The sequence below is a fragment of the Passer domesticus genome, chromosome 13 (assembly GCF_036417665.1).
Source record: "Passer domesticus isolate bPasDom1 chromosome 13, bPasDom1.hap1, whole genome shotgun sequence".
In the NCBI taxonomy this organism is placed as follows: Eukaryota; Metazoa; Chordata; class Aves; order Passeriformes; family Passeridae; genus Passer; species Passer domesticus.
In genome coordinates, this window is record NC_087486.1 from 2378843 (window position 1) to 2401095 (window position 22253).

At 47.3% G+C, this 22253-nt stretch overlaps 1 long non-coding RNA gene across 2 annotated transcripts in view; it reads left to right on the top strand.

Moving 5' to 3' along the window:
* The first annotated feature begins 17 nt into the window (after positions 1-17).
* Positions 18-22253, top strand: part of LOC135280200 (uncharacterized) — a 109396-nt gene continuing 87160 nt past the window's right edge. Inside the window, exons 1-3 of one of the 2 annotated variants that reach the window (XR_010347234.1) lie at positions 76-142; positions 6586-6660; positions 16040-16472. This is a non-coding gene — a long non-coding RNA (uncharacterized LOC135280200). Of the gene's footprint in view, positions 1149-6585; positions 6661-16039; positions 16473-22253 lie in introns of those variants that run through there. The other variant, XR_010347236.1, reaches the window with a different exon arrangement.

A 22253-nucleotide genomic window follows, 5' to 3' on the forward strand; every position in this document is an offset into this window, starting at 1 on the left:
GGGCTTCACCTGTGACAAACAGAGAGGGGCAATCGTTGCCCAAGTCCTGCTGGCCACACTGTTTTTGGTGCAGACCATTGTTCTCCTTGCCCACCTGGGCACACTGAGGGATCCGTGCTGCAGACTTTGGGTGTGGATGAAGGTGCTGGTGCCTCACTTCCAGGCTCTGGGAGCCTGGAGCTTTTCCTGCAGGAGATGGCTGAGCCAGCTGATGCCCTGAGATTCTCCTGTGCTGGTGGAGTGAGAAGGGCACAGCCTGGAGGTTTGGGGCTGCCACACCATTGACTTTTCAGCTATGGCCATGCTGGAGCCAAGCTGATGGCCTGGGCCAGCTTTTGCTTTTGCTGTGGCTGGAGGCCCAAGACAGGACACGGATTCTTCCCTGTCACTCAGCCCCGGGGCAGAGGTCATGTCCACATCACCAGGATGGTGATATCCATGTGATATCCATTGCCTTGTGGTGGTTTGGAAGTGTGGGAGTGCTTGGCTTCCTTTGGGACACTCCTGCCCTGGAAAGGTCAGGCCTCCGGGCTGTGAAGTCAGAGATGGCCTCAGCAGCCACTCCTGCAGAGAAGTATTTTCAGGGAAAGTATTTAAAACACGAGCAGCAGGGGAGTGGGGTGGAAATCGCAGGCAAAGTGAAATCCGTAGGTTTTGTGCATATGTTGGCTTTAAAGAGTGGGGGACCCCTGCTGAGCTTCTTGGCACGGGAGCCAGGCCGAGGAGGACATCAGCAGATGGGTTCATTACCGAGGCATTTTCATTATCACCCTCAGGGCCAGCCCCTGTGTCCTCCTGGTGGGAGCATGGGAAGGAACACCGTGTTCCCAGCCTGGGATGAGAGCACAGGGGGAAGTGCTTGCCTGTGGGACAAAAAAAGCCACGGTGCCTGAGCTCACCACACAAGTTCATGCGAGGAGCTGCTGGTCCTAAAGCCCTGCCTTGCCTCAGCCTGAAGGTGTGAAATTCAGATGTACCATTAAGGATCACTAAGTGCCAGTGGGAATCTGGTTTATCTCAGAGGAGGCTCCCCTGGGGTGACCCTGTCAGGGCATTAATTCCAGTGGAGCTCACTGGAACTTATGCAGAGACAACAGCAGCAGACAGAACTTCAGCACACAGTAAATCTTGGAGAAGCCAACATGAAGGTATTCCTACTGAAAATGGACTCATGCCTTGAATTTGTCCTGACTTAGCTTGTAATGGTAATTCTCTGAAAGCAAGGAAATGGTAATTTTTCAGCATTCAGGCTCCTTTAAAAATTCATTTGCAGGAACAGAGGTATTCAGTTAAACTGATAGCACTGCAGTTCTTTCCCAGGCAATTGTTAGGTTTTGTGCAGGCTCTTATCTTTCCCAGAAGTTGTGATTTGCAAACAAATAAATCCGTGTAAGGCTTTGCATCCCTTGGTCAGGCTGTCATGGCTGCATTGGTGCAAAAAAATGGTTTCTTCTCTGGTGTTATTCTCACTTTTTCCCTCCAAGTGAGTGTGTGACCGTGGATTTGTGGAGAAATTTGCTCTCAAATCGGGATGGAGAAAGGTCCAAAAGTGGGTTCTAGACCTGGTAAGGATTTTGAGCTGGGAATTGGTGGAGCCAACCCCTTTCTGCCCGACACAACCTCATAAGCTGTGGAGAACTTGTGTGCTGGACTTGGAAGTGTGCAGGCTGGAATTTCTATCACCTCTTTCCCAATTATCATTGTTTACGCATGAAGCCACCTGTTTTCTTGGGACCTTGCCACAGTGAAAAGAAGTTTTTTTTTTCCATGTTCCCAAGAGAAGGAGAAGACCGATTAAAAAAAAAATAGCAGGCATTTTAACATTTATGAAGAAAAAGCAAATATGTATTGCAACAGACCTGGAAGGGCAAGAATGGACTGAATGTTCCTAAACCTTTATGGTAATTTGCTCCAGTAATTTCCATCATAATTAAGAAGCTGATAGTGAAGCCATTATTGCAATGAGTCAGGCCTGCAAGATCTGCTTCCACAGCAGCCATAGCTGCAGGCTGCCCATATCCTGCATTTAAATGTTATTAGTTTAGAAGTGGTTACTAGAAATATATCTGTTAAATGGAAAGTTTAGAGCAATCCAGATATAGGAAGCTGATAATGAACCCCAGCTGCGGGGAAATGAGGAGGTTTTATGCACACCTTGTCTCTGCATCCACCTTTACCCTCCAGAAATATGACAGAGTAATAGGGAGGGATTTATTTTTTTTTAGGATGCTGTGTCCTGGCCGTTTCCCTGCTGCTGGCTCTGCCTTTCTGTGGTGTGGATGTGAGAAAAAAATCAAGCCCAGCCTGGTGAAGGCAGATGTAGCAAAGATCACTCTTGATTTTGCTTCTTATCTTTCCAAACTATGTTCTTTATCTCCTGCCCGTGCTGACTGCCATGAAAACTGTTGGATATTGAGTGATTCTGAAAAGCAAATTGTGTTGCCCAGGTGCCAAAATAGGAAGGTGGGTTGTACATGTTTTCCCTCTGAGCGTCATGGAGCTACAAACAGATTTGAGCCCTGGAATTGTTCTTGCAAATTTGCTGGTCATCGTTTGTGCTCCATGATAAAATACTGAGGGGTTTTGGGGCTTTTTGTTCCTTTTTTTTTAATGTGAGAGAATAGGAAATACAGAATAATGGTGAATCTGGTTCAATTATCAGCTCCCTCTGAGCCCCACAGATTGAGTTCCTGGTAAAAAGATGGCAATTACCCTGTGAACCCCCACTGCAGGATCACAGGGAGCAAGGACACGTCTGGAATTTGGATAGCACTCAAAACGTGCAACACTGCATCTTCCAGCCTCCCTTCTCTGCAAGACACTGCTTGATTCCTCCTCCCTGGGGCAGGTGTTTGCCAGATTTGTTATGGGATGTGCCCCACGTGGAGCAGGGAATCTTCCAGCCTTTTTTCCAGAGTGATCACCAGGGAAAAGCTGAAGGAGCAGCATTGAGCTGATGCCTTCCAAAACCACAGGATATCTTCCACCAATCTTGCTACTATGTGAGTGCCTGGCTTTCTGCTGGGTCATTTTATATTATCTTTAAAAATATGTAATCTTTTCAGTCCATACCAAAAAGGGACAAAAAATGGCTCAAGCAAAGGTCAGGCTCCTAATACTTAAGATCTACACCCAGTTGCTTCTTTTATTACCAGCCAGAAACTAAATCCTGATTTATGGATTGAGTCCCATTTCCAAAAGGACCTGGAGGAGGACAGCCTGGCACACTCTGGGTGTTCCTGTGAGTGAGGTGGCTTTGGAGGGTCCTGTCCTCTGGGCAGGAGCTGGTTCTGTTTGCCCCTGGCAGCCTGGGCTGTGAGCACAGAGGTTCTGTGAGTGCCCTCTGAACCCCCATCCCTGATGTCAGTGGTGCATTTACCCTACAAGATAAGCAGAATTCCTGCCTGCACCCCATGCATGGAGCACGTGGTGGCATTTCCTGCCCTGGCCTCGCTGCAGATTCTCCTCTGCACGTCAGGATTTGCAGTCCTGGCACGTGCTGCCCGTGGGAGTGCTCCCTGCAGCACATCCATCCCTCCTGGCACGCTGAGCCTCAAATATCTCCTTTGCATGGCTGGGGAAGAGCACAGAAGTGGAATCACTTGCTGGGAGAGCAAATGCAAGATTTTATAATAAGCTTTAGCAGGATGACTCAGGAACAAGAATTACTGCGTGCTGTCTAGTAAGAATTCTAAAGCTCTAATAACTGAGGGGTTTTTTTTCCATTTTATGACTTACCAAAAGCCAAGGTTGACCTATTAGCTCACATTATGACTAAGGTATCAGCCACAGGATTATGCAGCAGTAGAGTTTAATGTTAGTCTTGAAGCTGAGCCCAAGCAAAGTCAACGTTAGGATCTGAGCTAATTGTGACTGTAGAATAGCAAGAAATCATTTAAGGACACTCGCTTTCACAGCTTTAGCTTGGTTCCTGGGGACACGAATGAACTGGAAATCTCAACTTTTCCTTCCTCTGGGAACTGAAATTCTAGGTGAAAATAAAATGTCCAAATAATTGCACAAGTCTTTCATGCAAGAATATCAGATAATTCACAACCAGATTTGTAATTCTGATAAATTTTTCAGCTTTGCTTAGCTGATCTGAAAATTCAGAAGAAAGGCCTTGATTTTAAATTAAGCAGGCAGTAAAAAAAAATCCAAACTAACTCAGAACTGAAATTAAGTAAAAAAAAATGCTTAACTCACATGTTTGGTTGTGAGTTTTTTTTTGGTTTTGTTTGGTTTTTTTTCTTTTTTTTTTTCTTTTCCCCACTCTGGGATGTATCTTTTTCAATGGAAACAATTTGCTAGAATTAATATAGAATCATGGAATGGCCTGGGTTGGAAGGGACCTTAAGGATCATCTTGTTCTACCCCATGGGCAGGGACACCTTCCACTGTCCCAGGCTGCTCCAAGCCTCATCCAACCTGGCCTTGGGCACTGCCAGGGATCCAGGGGCAGCCACAGCTGCTCTGGGCACCCTGTGCCAGGACCTGCCCACCCTCACAGGGAAGAATTTCTTCCTAATATCCAATCTAAACCTACTTTTTTTTCAGTTTGGAGCCTTGTCCTCTCACTCTAGGCTCTTATAAATCGTCTCTCTCCATCTTCCCTGTAGTTCCTTCAGGCACTGGAAGGAATTTACATCCACCCAACCTGCTGCTGGTTTTATTTTCCTTCCCCTGAAGGATTTTGCCCAGTTCTGTTCCCAATCAGTGGCAGAGACCCCCATCCTCATGCACAGGAGCTAGGCAGCTCTTAGGACAGCACTTTTCTGGATTATCTCTCTAAAACAAGACCCAAAACGAAGGGCGTGGGGAGATTTAGAGGATTGACCCCAGGAATGGCAGGTTGGAGCCATGGCTGTGGGGAGCAATGGGAGGTTTGGCTCCCAGGAGCTGCTGGAGGAACAAAAAGTTCCTCCTGTCCCTGGCATGGGTTGAGCCACGGCCGGTGGTGAGCTCCTGACCCAGCACAGGATGTCTGTGGGATGGGAGGGAGGCTTTTTGGAAAAGAACTTCCAGCACTTCTGCAGGAAAACGTTCTGCAAACAACTGTGTTTAATCTCGGTCTCTGCTCAGATGTGGGTGCTCGTGGTTTGCAAAGTTTGTTCAAGAAGGGGTCAGCAGGGTAACTCCAGCATGATGGACACTGGAGATGTCTTACTCCTTTACAGAAAAAAAGATTTGAACAGGGCAGGACATCTCTGAGCTGCCAGTGGAGTGAACTCTGAGCACTGCCTGGCCCCAGCCTGCGGTGGCTTCAGTTACAATAAATGTGTGTATTTTATGCTCCCAGTAATTACCTCATTAGGGGCACTTTGAAAGCAGATAGTGCTTGATCTTTTGGTTGAAAAGTTGTCCAAAATGTGGAAACTCAGAGGAGAGAGAACAGAAGGAATTCTTTAGAGCTCACATTTTGTATAATGTGGGGACTGAGAAAACAGACCTTGGCTCAAAAGGTTCTGACTCTCCTTTAGATTTATGCCACTTCAAGCAGGATTAGAGATCAATTAAGAAATTCTGTGCATACAAACTTTTGGAGTTCCATTTTCCCCCTTTATCTTGCCATGAAATACATAAAACATTTGTTTAAAACCTGTGAAGCTCTTGGGACCCCTCCATCTAAAATTATTATTGCAAAAACAAGTCTTGCAGGATTTTGCCCCATCTGCAAGGTCCCAACCTGGATACACTATTTGTGAGAAAAATTACACAGGATAAAGAGAAGGGTTTGGATTACGGTTGGGTGAGAAATTGTAGCAGTCACTGCTGAAAATCTTGGGGTGAGAAATGTTCTGAGAAGGAAAGGACCAAGGAACTGCAGAAGATGGGACCTGGTGGGAAAAGTTAGGATAGCCAGAAGAGCAATGAGGGAAGGGTTATTGAAGTGTTTTACTAATTTAAAAAGACCCCAAACCAACAAATACACAAAAAAGAATTCTAGTTGGGCCAGCTCCAGGGATCTGCAGTCTCATAGGTGACTCCAGGAGAAGACACACTCCTTGCTTTACTTGGAAAGGAGGGGAGACAAATGACGATTGAGAAAAATCCACACAGAGTGATAGGAAAAAGAAAGCAACCCTTAGCATGGAAGAGCTGTGCTGGGAAAAATGTGAACAACTCATGAGGATGTTGCTGTTATTTGTTCCAGTACTTAATATTCTAGACAAAGAGGGCTGTTCTCTGAATTTCTTCGTATGACCTTATTGTGTATTTGGATGTATTTGCTGCTGACCTGGAGTTTTGGATGGGCATTGCCTGGAAAATTTTTCCTTACAGAGATTGTTTTCTTGTTTCATAATAGGAGAAGTTTAACCCTTCTAGGAAAGGACAGCTGGGGCCTTGTTTCTCTGATATTGCCAATAATAACAGTCACTGGTTCCTTGTCCAAACATTCTTTCAACACGAACGACATTTTGTACAGAATGTATTTTTTCCAGAAATATATAAATTGTTTTCTAAATGCAGTGGAAATTTTGACATTGATTTAATGGTTGTGGTATCAGGCCCTTGAGAAGAAAATGCTGTACATTCTCCTTTGATTTTCTATTAATCTTCTTACTCTCATTATCTTAATTTCAGTGGCTATTTCCTGTGCAAGGATGGAGTTCCTGTCCTGTCCCCAGAACCTGTGGTGGCCCTCCCACGTTTTGACATGTGAGCATAACTACATTTACTTTATTTGGCATGTTTATACAAATAAGTGAAGCAAATTCTCTGTGCTGGTGGCAAATAGAGACAAGGAAACCTCTTGTGACAGAAATAGGTGATAGAGTGGCAGATGCCAGGTCACTGTTCATATAAACAATTCTGGCTAATGTTGTTTGCATTTCTGCTTGTTTGTAAGCCTAAATGGGTGACATGAACCCATACCACACAGCCAAATCCTCATTTTTTAGTCACCTCATGATGTTGGCAGGACCTGGTGCTGCTGGAGAACCAAAGACTGGAGATGCCAAGATATCTTAGATGTCACTTTACCTCCAGAAATCTGGGGAAGAGTGGGCTGTAAAGAAGATGTCTTTAAGAAGGGAATCAGTGGGCTGATAAAATGTTTGCTGCTGAAATTCCATGATCAATAAGGCCTGGTGGGGCTGCAGCTCTGTGCTGTGGTTAAAATATATCCACAATAAAATATCTTCCCCTCGGGCAGGTCTGGGTGTGTGGGACATGCTCATGTGGCACAAGGTCTGCTGCTGCTCAGCACAGAGCAGCTGAGGCATTACCAAGAGTTCTATAAATAAGGCCAAAAGAGATAACAATACATGAGTTTCCCTGCTCTGTCACTAGCAGAGGTGAGTTTGCAGCCAGCCAGGTGCTGGCTGAACACACAAACCTTGGAATATTGCACTCACAAGCTGGTGTGTGCCGAGGGAGCATCTGGGACCATCCTTGGAGAGGCCCTGGCCTTTCCCAGGAACTCCTCCTCCTGCTCATCACAGCGAATTCCAAGTGCAGCAGAAAGACAGAGTCATGGCTCAGACCTTTCCAGATCCTATAGGAAACAGCCAGGACCATGGACCACATCCATATGTTGTCAGAGCTGGCTAAACCCTCTCGCAGTCAGAACTGCAAGCTGAATAACTGGAGCCTTGCATCAGATTTGGAAAACAATCTGTTCTGTTTCATACCCCATCCTCAGCATGGGGAGCAGGGATAACACTTCAGCTGGCAGCACTGGCCATGAGGTTTAACAGAATGCAGCTCATTCTTCCATGACTCTCAGCCCTGGAGTGTTGACAGCAAGAGACTTGAAGTGGGCCAAGGAAATTGATGCTGGATGCGAGTCAGGTACAAGGCTGAATTCAGCTTGGATTTAATGTTATTGAAATACCACAGGTGGTTTCTGTTAGGGTTTGGCCTCATGTGGCAGGACTGAAGTCAGGTCAGCTGTTCAGTGAGATCCAGCCTTGAATTCTCATGAGCATGGGGAGTTGAGTGAGATTTCAGTCACACCTGAAGCACAAGATTGTCCCTTTCCTGTTTGGGTGTGAACTTGGGACCAGAAATGGCAGGGCCCCCTGTGTACACAGAAACCAGAGTGGGCTTGTGTGAACACAGGTTTTAGTTTTCTTTAGCTTAACTGGGATTTGCACCAGTGAGCTGTGACACGGGGCTGGGGTGCCTGGGAGTTGACCCTTTCCCTTGTTAATCCATGGTTGTTTTATCAAATTCCAGTTGGTCACAGGGGAACCTCAAGGTGTGTTTGCAGAAAATCTGTGGGAGGGTTTGAGCCTGGTGAGAAACCACAGCAGCTCCTCATGCCCTAAGCTGTGTCCATGAGTGTGTTGAGGCTGAGCCACTGGGAAGGAGAAGCCTTCCACCTCCAGGCTCTGGTTTATCCTGTAGTTTTTTGGACCTTGCAATTCTCGTGGATGTTCTGACATTGAAAAATACCCACCAGTGTAACAAGAGGACTTTCCAAGCTGTTAGAGGATCTGCTTTGCCATGTCTTGGTCAGGATTGGCTTTTACTGATATGGTTCAGTTAGAAATGCTCTGGATTAGTGCCAGGGACAGGATCAAGATGGAATTATGACCATGGTTAGGTATGAGCAGAATGCTGTATGAACAGAACACTTCCAATGTTACACCACAAAGCAAGGATGATTTCCATGCTTCCTGAGACGAGGTGCATAAAAGGAGAAAAACACCTCTCTGCTGGGTCAAACTCATCCAGAGAAACCTGTTGGGGTGAGATACAGACCAGAGGGGACATCCCCAAACGTTGATGCCATAAAGCTCCAGAGTGGGTCACGTCATGCTTGTCTCTTGTGACAATTCTCCTTTTTCCCCTCTTTTATCAATGCAGAAATACAGGCAGTTCCTCTGATATTTCTCACTTACACTTTTGAGGTGTGAAAGAGACAGTAACAGCTGGAATTGAAAGACTTTAATGCAGTCAGATGTATTTAGAGTGACACCACTTTTCATCTCCTAGCCCAGACTCTGAGCCCTCTCTGCAGTCACACAGAAACGTGAAACAACCAACAAAGCTCTCCTGTGAGAAGGCTGCAGGTGCCTTATGTAGCAAAGGTGGTACCGTGGACTATAAATGGAGGAAATGAAACATTTCCTGGTCTCTTTGCACCCCAGAGGAATCTGTACTGGCTGCAGGGCCAAGGAGGATCACCAACCACATCCTTGATTTCCTAGGCTCAGTATTAGTGGGAGCTGACCCCGGTCTAAGCCTCATCTCTGCTGTTATTTGCCAACTCAGTCACTGGTGATATGATCCAGGGGGGTCATTCATTAGCTGGTTTGCTGCCTCATTTACATTTTTACCCATGATTTACTAATTGTATTCAATTATTCTCTATTAGTTTGACAGTGTAAAGGGGGGCAGTTATTTCAGGGCTGGCTGGTTTATTAATTCCAATCAATGAGCAGCAGAGAGGGCTGCTCATTGGGGTATTTTTCTGCAGAGTTTCAGCAATGCCAGTCACAAAGGTACAGAGATTTTGAACTATTTGACTCTATTTCTAAAAGACTTTTCTCCTTCATTGGCTTGATTTTAAATATTCAGCTTGCCCTCTTTCCCCTCCTCCCTATGCACAGAGGATTTGGATCCCAGAGTCTGGTTTTGGGTATCCTTAGCCAGTAAAATGGTCAAATATGGCTTCCAAAATATACAAATTGCACAAGAGCTGGTTTCTACCAAAGGGCTGTTTTTTGCAGAGTCATTTTTTGCTTATAACTACGTCCTAGCAAAGCCTGAGGGACCTGTAAGAAGGATTTGTGGAGCCAGAGAGGTGGTTTGGGTTTTTTTTTAATCCCTTCAAATTTCACCTCTATTTCTGAGGTCGAATCATAAATAAAAATGAGCTTCTATTAAACAAAAAAAAAAAGGAGAAAAGTGCAAATCCTTCTCCTCCAGCTCTGGCTTTACCCAGGTAGGCAGCAATTCTGTTTTATCATGGAAGCACCCATTGTGTGAGAAAGCCTGTGTGAGAAATCCTCATTTGCACCAGCCTAAGCCTATTGAATCAAAGGTGACCCCCAAGAAAGGAGAGACAGTGATGCATCTGACTATCTTATCAGAAGGATAATTAATTACTTTATTATACTATATTGCATTACATCTAAACTGAATCTGCCAAGCACTCACTCTGCACAAAACTGCACAGACTGCACTCCTGTCGTGACTCTCCCGTGACAGTCCCAACACACACACACACGCCTGGCCCTGACAGGCCAAGGAAACAAAACACCATCACTTTGGGTAAACAATCTCCATGTTGATTCTACTTTGGCACAAACACAGGCTCAGCAAATAAGGTAAGAATTGTGTTTTTCCTTTCTCTGAGCTTCAGAGAACGTGAATCTCAGAAATCCTTGGGAAGAACTGTGCCTGGCTTTTCTCTGTGAAGTGAAATGGGGCAACACCAGGCTGCAAGGCTGATGGATAAATCTGCTTCAGTTTCCCTCAGCCATTCCCAGCCTGGATTGTACATTTGGGGGGAAAGCCCTCGGTGCCACCCCGGAGCCAGCGGAGTCGCGAGCGATGTCCCCGCGCCGCGGAACAAAAGAGCCCAGTGTTGAGCCTAAATCAGGGTCCTAAATCATGGGCCCTGCTGTGACAAACTGCACGGGGCTTGCCAGTACTTTTAAAACGGGGCTTTCTTGCCAGGCTGAGAATCCATAGAGCCCGGCCAAAGAAAACAATGGGAGGGAGCCAGGGTTCTCCCAAGCCTTGGCATGAAATCCACAATAGTAGCTTTGGCTGAGCTCCATGGGCTCGAGCACATGCTCCAGAAGGTCACTTCAGAACACCATAATTGCTTGGTATTTACTTGCAGACAAAAATAATATAATAATAATAATAACAACAACAACACAAGTTCCACCAACACAACTGAGGGGCTCTGCTGCAGCCCCAGCCTTTGGTGTCCCATCCCTGGTGCTGTGAGATGGATGGGGAAGGGTGGTCTGAACAGCTAAATAACAGCAGGGGTGATGAGCAGCACGGCACGTTTGGGGAGGGACAGTGGATTTTATGACCCAGCTTGTCCTTGAAGCCCTGAGCAGAGTTTGTCACGGCCACTCAGGGGCTGTTTGCTGACCTTTGGGGTCACATTGAGGGTCACTGCTGAGTTCACCTGAGGAGAGTGTTTGCTTTTCCAAATATCCTCCTCTCTGCACCTCTCCTTACTGGCAGTCCTGCTGGAGAAGTCAGGATCTGAGCAGATCATTAGGACTGGAAAACAGCCCTGAGTCTGAAGTCTGGCTCTGAACAACTCTGAGCTGGGCAGGGGGAGTGCAAAGCCAAGCTTATTCTGAATTTCAGGGCCTGGATTGGATGGTGCAAAACCCCTCTGATACAGGATGTTTGGTCCTGATGCTCACAATTCAGGATGTTTGCTAGTGGGACCCTACAAGTGTCTTATCCTAAAAGTGATCCCTCCAGCACAGAGGAAGAAGTGGGGCTGAAAATCCTTGAGCTGTCTCTGCTCTTAATATGCAGTATCCAGAACTCAGCTTTTACTATTTACATTTAAAAAAAGAAACCACATTTGATTATTCAGCATTCTTCTTTTACATTTTTATTGCCATTTTGTAGAGCTCTGAAGACCAGAGAAAACCTTTCTGCTTGACATATTTAATATTTTAGCACTTCATAGTGTCTTTAGACAAAAGCATCCAACATGCATATGTGTTTTGGCAGCTCTGCTTATGGCCTCTGTTCTGTCTCTGGCCTTGAGAAGCAAGAGAGTGAAAGGAAAAAAAAAAACCCACACAACTTTAAACTGGGTCAGGATTGTTCCCTTTATTTTTGTTGATAGCTCCATTTGGGATTTGAATTGATAGAGGAGGGGGGAAAATAACACATGCCCCAAGCATATGTCCTTGAAAAAACATGTCACATCTTAATTTTCCTGGGCTGGCAGTGCCTGAGTTGCACACTCTCTGTGATGTAGAACTAACGAGGATAGAAGTGCAAGAAAACCTGCAATCGACTCCAGCACACACCAGGCACAGCACACCCAGGAGCTCACCCCGTGTGTGAAATTCAGGGTGCTGCAGGAGAAATCCAGGCCATGCAGCCATGGCAGCCCAGGATTTCTAACTGGAGATTATTTTAGGCAGGGTTCTGCATCCATGGAAAAACAAAAGCAAGCAGAAGTGCTCCCTGGCATCCCTTTGTGTCTAATACTTGTCCCGGCCACCTTCGGAGCGCGGCTCAAATCTGCAAAAGCACAGTTGTTAGGAAAGACTCAAGGCGTGGATTGAGGGTTTTCTTGTGGACACTCAGGATCTGTTTGCCTGTGTTTTAATCCCCTGTGTGTCCAGGAGCTTCGAGCACATGAGCTGTGTGTTGCTGATACCATGGTGATGATTAGTAACCCCAAAAAAGATCAGTGCTTTCAGCCAGGACACTGAGTCTGGGATGAGGGGCTGCCCTGGACCCGCAGGCCAGCACTTCTGCCTGTTTCCACCTCTTTTCCTTTGCTTTAGGGCTTAAGTTTCTCCTTGGAGAAGAGTTTTTGGACAGAATTTGTGCACAGAGTGATTTGCACTGTGAGATCCTGGTATCTGCGGGGGGTTCCTTGGTAGTGCCTATAGCAGCAGGGGTAGAAATAATAGAAATAATCATAACCTAAGCCAGCAGCTGGTGGGAGAAGCAGCAGAAATGTGCTGTGATCTTCCAGGTGTCACATAACAGCTCAGTGTCAGGGACCTGGAAATAAACCCCCTGTGTATCCTGTCTGCCAGCCCAGTGCTCTGGGCTGGAGGGGACAGCACTAGCTGGTGACATCTCCTGATCTGGGTTGATTTACAGCCTGTGCAGAGGGAGGGAGAAAGAAATTAATGATACACAGAGTTCTTTGTAACTGTGGATTTTCATTTTTGCTGCATTATTTTAAGTCCTGACCTTAAAATCCTGTTAACCTTCAACCCTGTTAAACCTAACCCTGTAAATCCTGTTATATTCTACCCCTCGCTATTGCAAATTTAGCAGTATCTTAGTAGCCTTGTGTTTAAGAAAGGGAGTAGTCATTGGGGGATTAGCCCAGGAATTCGGAATTTTTTTTTAATTTCCAAGTCCCCATTGTTTTCAGAGATCCTCTGAAAGTCCCTTTGCTTCTGTGTATTCAGGTAAAAGAGGAATCTCAACTGACAAGTGTCAGATAAATGCACAGAAACGTGGGGGTGCCTCAAGTGTCTTAGCTTGTGGAGTTTATTGCCAGGGTTTTTTAACCTTTGTGATTTGTAGAAGTATGACTGGTCCCTGCCAGGAATCTGGGTTGCTTTGCCAGTCTTCAGTGGGAAGTTCCCTGTCCTTAGTGATCCCATGTGCTTTTCCCAGAAAATGGGCTGATAGAGCAACACTGAAAGATTGTCAGTCTGTCCCCCAAAGACTTTAATCCTTCAGAGTGAAAGTGAAACCCTCTCCTTACCTCAGCTCCTCTCACTGCAGTTTGGGATCTGCTGCTCCCCTGCTCCCTTCCTCCACACTCCATCCTCTAGGGATGGACATTTCATCTTCCCCCCGCCTCAGTTCTGAAGGGAGTCACTCTGGGGAATGTCACAGCACTGTGTTGTTATAAATCTGAAGGAATGTTGAAGTCAACACGTGTTTGATGTTAGTTTTTGCAGGGCCAGGGTCACATCAACTGACGCTGTCCCAAGCTGAGGAGAACTTCACAGTCTCCAGTTCTTTATCTACCACTGACCCTGTGAGCAGGGTTTGCACAGGGAACAGCATGGAAATGGTTAATCTGAGATGCTTGGGCAGGCATCTCTCTGCCTGTCAGCTTTCCATCCCTCCCAGATGTGACACCTGATAGGGAACCGCTGGTGGGAACTGGCTGGAGGAGGCAGAGGAGGCAGATAAGGAGTAGCATGAAATTGTCTTTTGCTTCCCTGTGAGTGCAAGGGAAGAAACCAGCAGGTGTTTTCCAGGGGCAAATGGCATGAATTGAACAGCAGAAACCCAACTCTCATCTCTCAGGATAGTCTTCCTAAGCCTCTTGTGAACCTCCCTTGGCTCTGGTGGCAGCTCAGCCTGGTGGCTGGGCAGGTTCAGATATCTGCACATCTGTAAATAATGACAGCAATTCCTCTTCTCTCTGGGAGACAAAGCAGCACATTGAGCACTGCTGGCAGGCAGCAAAGCCCAGCAGGACCAAGCTTAGGGCTGCTGATTTGAACTGTCCCCTGTGTTAAAGGGACGTCGTTGCCACGGTGGAATTGTCTGAAACCCAGCACTTCCAGCCCTCCTGGTTCCTTTTCCTTCCTCCTCTCTGTGCTGCTTACTCAGCCGAAGTAAGGGCTGACTAATATTGGAAGGATTTGCCTTTCCATTCCCTCTATCCCTTTTTTGGCTTGCTCCTTCCTTTAAAAATTACACACAGCAGCTTTGATGTGCAGACCTGCAGATGGGGAAACTGAGGCACAGAAAAAGGCCCAGAGCTGAAAGGTGGCACAGAGTCAGTGCAGGAGAGAGCAGCAGAGCCAGGCACAGAGCCAGGCTCTCCTGATCCCTCCTCCTGTGCCCAAGAGTTACAGATGGATACCACCTCAGTTCTGGCAAAATTAATAAATTCTTGCCCAGATCAGCCCTGGCACATTCCACATTCACTCCCAGCTCGTGAAGAGCCCCAGGTCACCTTCTGCAGGTGGGATCCCCACCCCAGGCCCTGTTTGCATTGCACACACACCAACAGCAGTGCTGCTGCACACCTGGAGCTGTGCCAAGGCTTAATGAGAATCACAAAAGTGAAGGAACATTTTTGGTGCTTATTTGTCCCTGCTTCTGCTCCCAGGAGTGTCCTTTAACCCTCTGAGTTCAGCACTGCATTGTGGAAGTTTGGTTTTTGTGCTCAGTGCAGTTGTAATTGTCCCTTCAGTGACTTGCAGAGCTCTGAGTGCTCAAAGACCATTTTGGGGGTAGAGGGGGACACCCAAGCACATAAGTGACTTATTTAGGCAAGGTGCACATTGATTTCAATTTCTGTTTGGTTTGCAGGACTGCTGGTAGTGCCTCCTCTTCCTCCTGCACCAAACTCAGGAGGGGATCTTAATTCTGGGTTGTCAGAGAGCTCTGTGTTACCTGATAGAGCCTTTCCTGGAGTTAGCTAAAATAAGATAAGAAGTGAAAAAAAAATTGGATTTTTTACCTCAAGTTGGAGCTGAGTTCCTCATTCAGTATTCTGGAATATGAAGTGATATATTCAGAAGAGAGTTTGCTCAGGATTATCTAAAAGGATAAAATGAAAGAAGTGCTGCTATTAATATATATCTATAAAGAGAAATTTATATGAATGTCACCACGTACTGCTCTGCCCCTGCCCAGTCCTGCCAGGCAGCAGCAGAGAGCAGAGCCCTCTCCAAGGGGAATGTTAATGTGGGAAGTTAACTCTGCAGCTCCCAGGAAAGCTTGGATGGTTCTGCAGGTGCTGGGGTGGCAGTGGTGTGAGCCATGGAGGGAAAAAATGCAGGGGAGAGCCAGGCCAGCTCTGTGTGACTGGGAAATGTGGCCCTACAAAATGGGCAGGGCTGCAGGAGAAGCCAGAGGGATGTGCTGGCTGGGAGATTGGCCTTGGACCAGGAACATTGCTGAAGGCAGGGTGGCAGCTCCCTGCTGGAGACAAATGCAGCTGTGGTTAAGGTGGTTCTTGAGGGCAGTCTTTGTTCAGGCCCTTTAAAAAGGAACATGTAAACCTACACCTGCAAGGAGCACAGGGGTGTGGGGCTGAGCCAAACCCCGGGGAGGTCGGGAGGAATCTTTCCACTGACTTCAGTGGGCTCTGAGTCCAGGTCCCCAGTGATTGGCTTGAAGTGACACACAGACTATTTCTGTCTGACAGTTTTTTCCTTCCTGCATTTTCCAAAAACACCAGCAAGAGAAGAACAAGTCAGGACTTCATCTGTTTTGCCAAAGCAGGACTGAGGGTTGCATTATTCACCACATCCCAGGGCTGGCTCTGGAAATGGAGGGATGCAACGCTGCAAAATCCAGACTTTTTTTGTTGTTGTTGGTTTTTTTTTTAATGAGATAAGTAATCTGAACCATTTGCTTTCTTGTTGTACAGGCTGAACCAACGGAATGGTTCAATGGGATGGAAAGATCTCTGGAAACATTCACAATGTGCTCTTGACTTGCTTTGGCGCGTTCCCGATTGCAGCGGGCGTGGGAGATATTTTCTCTCTAAATTTGTAGAAACAATTAACAAATCCTGCAATGATCTGTGAAAAGGGACACTTGCCAGGAGGAGTCCAACACAATGCTTGGAATTACAAGGCTCACTGTGCCTTCCAGTTCTTTTTCCTTGAAGTTCCCTCTATCTAAACTTTAGTTCTTCACCCGTCCGTGGTGTGAGCTCTCCTGCAGCCGTCAGCACCACGGAGCAGTGGAGGCCTCCAACTCTATGATTAAAGCATTAAACATCAAATTCCTCTCTCCTGCCTCACTGCAGAAGTTTCAAAGGAGTTTGGTTGCTCTTTTTGTGGATTGATGTAGCTCTAGGGGCTTTGACAGTTGAACAGCCGTGGTTGTGTTGGTACACAAACTTCCCTGCTCTGTAAAAGACGTGTGTAAGAAAGCACTGACTGATGCATCCCTAGAGACCTCATGCAAGAGCTTAATTTAGTCCTCTTTTTTTAATAGAAACTTGGATCTCAAGCACTACTCTTGTGTAATGACAGGCAAAAGGAAAAACTAACAGGCTTGCTTGCTTTTGAAACCTGTCAGGCAGCTTTAAAGAGGGGCTCTGCAAACAGCACCACGTATAAAAGTGAAAAAAATGACCAAAGTGCTGATGAAAAACATTTTAAAGGCAGTCAGAGCGATGTGATGAGTAATTTGGGACTGGCAGCCTTTCCAAGCAGCACGTGAGGCTGTGTGTTCCTGGGGGAGTGCCTTCCCCAGGGCTGGGATCTGCAGAACCAGCCTGGGACAGTGGCTCCCCTCGAGCCTGAGGGGTGTCCCTGGGAGCTGGGACCCCTCTCTCTCCTTCCCCTCTTTTAAACCTGCTGCAGCTGCTGTGTATCCACCTGCAGACGTGGTGTTGAGGTCTCTGTGTGTGGATACTGGGAGCAGGACACAGCAGTGACAACCCTACCACGAGATGGGAGGTCCCAAATCTTTCCTGCACATCCTAATTGCAGTAGAAGTCTGGCTTTTACAGCCTGTAGCTGCCCCTTTATAATTTTTTGCTAAATCATGGTCTCCCAGCAGTCAGTTGACACTTTCACAATGCTTTGCAGCTCCATCCCCAAGGATTTGTCTCTATATTTAATGTATTTTGCCGTTTGATTAAAGATCCTGCTGACAGCATGCTTGGCTAGGGACACAGCAGCTCAAAAAATTGAGTATATGGTGGCAAAAGACATGTGCTGTGCTCTGAAAGAGCTGTTATTCCTGCCTGCATTTGCAGTCTCTGAGCTGGATCTCAGCTTGCGACCCCACAGATTCCAAACCCATAATTACTGGCTGCTGCCTCTGCTGTGAAACACTTCATTAAGCCTTTAGAGTCATTAAAGATTTTCAGGAAATTTATGGGAGTTCAGATCACGTTGCCTGTTTGTTTAGATAGGCCAGGATGTGCCAAAATCGTGGCCTGTAGAGTTTCTGTGCTCACCCATATCTGCTCAGGGGACTGCCTGGTTTGTCTTCCATTGCCTGTCCTGTGGTGGGATGCAGCAAAGAGCAGAAAGTGGCAGACAATTTAGGAAAGTTCTGGCTTGGAGCTGGTTTCTTGCCTGGGGACAGTGGCCTCTGGACCAGCAGAGTGTGGGCTGGGGCTGTGAGCTCAAATAAAGCTGCCACTGCACGGTGTGGGAGTAAGGACTGAGCTCAGAGTGAGTAACAAACCTGGGGATTGGTCCCATGGGTTTTTAGGGAATACTGCTCCCTCCTGCCGTGGATCTAAAGGAGCTGAGGGAAGTCCAGGGATCTCAAGCCAGACAAGGTGTGGCTTTATCCAGAATCTGAGTTTAGTATTCACCAGGATGGCTGAGAGCAGCAATTCATATTCATGCCAATAAGTCCCTTAATTTAATTCATCTGCTGGGTTTTTTTTATTATTATTTTTTATTTTTTAAAGGCTTTCAAATGCCCTGTTGTGTAACAAACGTGGCATCCAACGTGGCTTGCCCAGCTGTCACAGAGAGGTTCTGCCACACTGAGCCAGCTCAGCAATGAGAGGCAACCTCCCAAAAGTGCTGCACTGAGGGTGTTGTGCAAGGTTTGGGGATGCATTTGCAAAGTGTCTGTTCTCACAGACCTCAGAGGTGACTTTGTACTGCACTGTTACAGAGCTGCATCTTTAAAGCTGGCCTTGCAAGTCTGAACTGGCAACATCCAGCACAGAACTGTGCCTTGGTCTGTAGAGCACCTTCTTGCAGGGTTAAATAACTTGTAATGAAGAAGGCCAGTTGTGATTTCAGTCTGACTGTGCAGCAGGGTCTAAAGATAACTTCTCAGCCACCAGCTCCCCTCTGACCCCAGCAAGGGCTGTGCTGATGCCACAGCAGGACTGATGGCTGTCCCTGCAGGAAAGGCTGAGCCCACTCTCAGGAAACAGAAAAACCCAATGTTCCTGCAAAGCAGCCAGCCTGGGCAGTGTGCACCTCCCTCTGTGTGGCTTTGTGGGCAGACTGGCACAGTTTATCTGTGGGTGCTCCCTGGGATTCACTCTGGGCTGGAGCCCTGGGTTTCTCTCTGGTTTTAGATGCCCATGGCAGTGTGGATCCCTGCTGCAGGAGCTGATAACCTCTGTCTCTCCCATCTGATGGGCAGGCACAGGGGCTGGGGTCTCTCCCTGAACCCCTTGGGGTCTCTTCCAGAAGGCTGACAGCTGGAAAGGGAAATGCCAGCGTGCACCTCTGGATTTTGGGACTGCCTCAAGGTGCTCCAGAGGCTCCAAAGGCAAGGACGAGCCTGGCACTTGCCCAGTAACACACACATTCCCAGTACTCTGGTGTTAATGAGAATTAGAACCAGCCATGGCCCTGAGCCTGCAAAACTTTCCACCCTCGTTTGTCTTTGCAGCCCAACAGAGGTGTCACGGAGGCTGGTAATGACACTAATTACTCCCCACCAATTTCAAGGACACAAAACCCGTGCCAGCCCGGGATTAGATGGCTCCTGACTCTCAGCCCTTTAACAGGCCACTGGTTTCTCTTTCTCCCAGCGTTAATCAGCAGAGCTTTGCTGACACAATGCCTTGGCAGCGTGCCGTGGGGAGCTGCAGGCAGGGGAGGATGAGATAGACCATACGCCTCCATTTCCTGATTTGCTGTACATCAAGATATAGACAGACCTTCATTTTTTTTTTATGTGAAAGCAGAATGAAAAACTAGGTTAAATCAGTCTGGAGGGATATTAAGCCGGTTCTCAGGAAGCCTATACAATTATTATGCCTCATCCCAGCCTTCTTGATTGGGAACATGCCTTTAAGAACATGATCAGCCCCAGGAGATCTCCCCCGTAGCCTGGGAATTCCACCCTGTCTGCTGACGAGGAGGGAGGCTGGGCCACAGAAACTCTCCATTCAGAAGGAGAAAGCTTGGCTTCCCTTTTTTTTTTTTTTTTCCCCCTTTCCCTTTTTTTTTTTTTTTTCCCCCTGGCAAATTATAAATGTGCACGTTGGATTCTTTTGTCAACCAAATCTAATGGGACTGGCCTGAGCTGAATGGCTGGTCTGTGTGATGCTGGGACTGGGTTTCTTTTCAGGTGCTCACTGCCTGTTTCCAGGAGATGAGGATTAGCATCTGCCTTTGGCTGGGAGCAGCTGTGGGCGCTGTGTCCCTTGGCTGGAGGGTTTTTGGGAGCTGGAATGGATCGTGTCAGGCTGGCTGGGCTTTGGGGCTGAACAGGTGCCTCCTCAGCCCTGGGTTATCACAGTCTAGGGCCAGCAGGGAGGATTTTTTTCCTCTTTTAAAAGGTGGGAAAGTCATCCAAGGTTTGGTTTTCATGCAGATTCCCTTCTGTTCCCTGCAGGGAATCAGGCTGCCAGCTCAGCTGGGATGAGCTGGTTGTGGGGATGAGGAGGGGAATAAAAAAGTTAATCAAACCTCAGGCAGGAGCACAGTTCTCAAGGCCAACATGCCTGGGATTTCCTCTGCTGTCTTGTGAAATTCCTGAGCTACTTGGTCCCAGGCTAGCTGGGTTTTTTTCCACGGCATTTAGAAAACAGGTTCCAGGGCAGAGCATTTTATTGATTTGATATTCTGATAAAACCCACCTAGATCTGACTTCCCAAGTGGAGAAAAAAAAAACTCCAGCCACTACAGCTGAAAGAATGTGAAGCCTTTAACCTGCCCATTGCAGGAGTGGGCTTCCCTCCTGTCTCCCTGTCCCTGACACAGCCCCCAGCCCCAGAAAGGCATGTGGTACACACACACAGAGGCTGTTCTTTGGGAAATTGCCTTTGGGAGTGCCCATCCATTACGGGTCAGCGCAGCTGTTCACGTGAAGACAGCTCTGAACTCTCCCAGAGACTGCGGGCACACATCTGTGGGTGTCTCTCCCTCCACCCCTGGGGGCAGGAGGGAAGTGCTGCCACCTCCTCCACCCTTGGGGGCCACTGGGGAGAGGCTGGTGGCTCTGGTGGCCCTGGTGGCTCTGCACACACCTCACCCCCACACCCCACACATGCCAGCTGCTGCTGTGGACACTTGGCCCTTGTGCCAGCTCCTTGGCAAAGCCTCCTTGCTGACCCAGGGCTCTGCTCCTGTGAGAGAACTCGTGTGCATTTTGTGAGGTTTGACTTTGAAAGAGCAGCTTCCTCCAGCTCTGACTGCATCCATTTCTGCACCAGCTCTTGTAAAAGGTTTAAGATTAAGGAATAAAATTTTACTTTCCAGTGTGAGCTTCCAGCTGGGGGGCTGTTCTCCTGTGTGTGTCCAGAGAAAAGCTCTCTGTGTTCATGGAGACCCCTGAGTGCCACTGCCCCCTCCAGCATTGCTTATCCACCTTCCTTTTATCCCTGTTTTAAGCCTGTTCTGATGGGTCTGGGTGATAAGCCACCAGAAAGTGCAAACATTCCAAGAGAAGGTGAGGATCTGTGTTCCCCAGCAATAACCTTGTGTCCCTGTCGTCATTCCTCCACCCCATCACTGCAGGAGAAAGGGGGAGGTCTTTGAGCTCTTCTGGCTGAAAAATGTTCCCAGGGGCAGGGGACAGCAGTGACAACCCCCCCACACCATCCAGGTCCCAAAATTTCCCTGCACATCCTACTTCCAGTGCACCTCTGCTGGGTGCTGAGGGGACATGGGTGTGAGGGGTGGCAAGGGCAGCCCACTGAGGGCTGTCAGCATCCCAGAGTGGGAAAAGAACGGACACCAAATAGCCAGGAATTGTAGTTTCAAATGTAAAGCAATCCAGCCAGAGGCTTTCCCCCAGCTGTTGGTTTCCAATAGAGAATTATGATCAGTAATTGATACTCTCAGATGTCTCAGGGCAATCCCCAGAGAAGAATGGTCAGGGCAATATGTTTTTTTTCTCCTCTCACTGGAAAATTGAGCCCCAGCTGGGGCTAATAAGTGCTTTCATTAAAATACTGATCTTAATCCAAAGCTGAGAATAATGTCTCCTCTGTGCTGCAGCTCTCCTCAGCTCTGACAGGGGCTCTGCTTTTGAACAAGAAATGAAAGAAGATAAATAGACACTTCTCACCCCAACACCACAAAATCACCCATGGAGGGTCCCAGTGAGGGCATTTTCTATTTCATTGCAGCAGTGGAATGTGTTCTTGAGCCTCTCATGCAACAGGGATGGAGATGGGTGAATGGCAGTGATCCTCCTGGATCCACCCTGCTGCTCTGCCCAGGATGGTCCCACCAGGCAGAAAATGAGGAGCAGGGCTGTTTGTTGGGCTCCAGACACAACCAGAGCCTTTCCTTGATCTCAACACAAGGATTTGTTTTGTCCTCCCACTTCTTCATTTCCTTCTGGACACCACAGAGAGATTATTGGTGATATTTTCTCATCCAGAGCTGATCAGAGAGAGGGAATTTGCAAACTACATCTTGAAAGGGTGAAGGGTTTTTCCCCCACTCTCAAACAGAGAAAGAGAAGGAATCTCCCCTTTTTATTTCTAGGAATAGGGCCTGTGCATTTCATTAAGAAAATGCCAAGAGCTTTGTTTCATGTTGGTTTTTTTTTTGACACTGACCTCTTTCCAAGTCTGGACATGAGTTTTGTTCTGATCAAGAGCAGGATCATAAGACATCAAGTATAACTCAGAATGGCACTGCTCTCCCTCACTTCCCTCCCCTCTTTGTCCTGTTCTATTTCTGTCT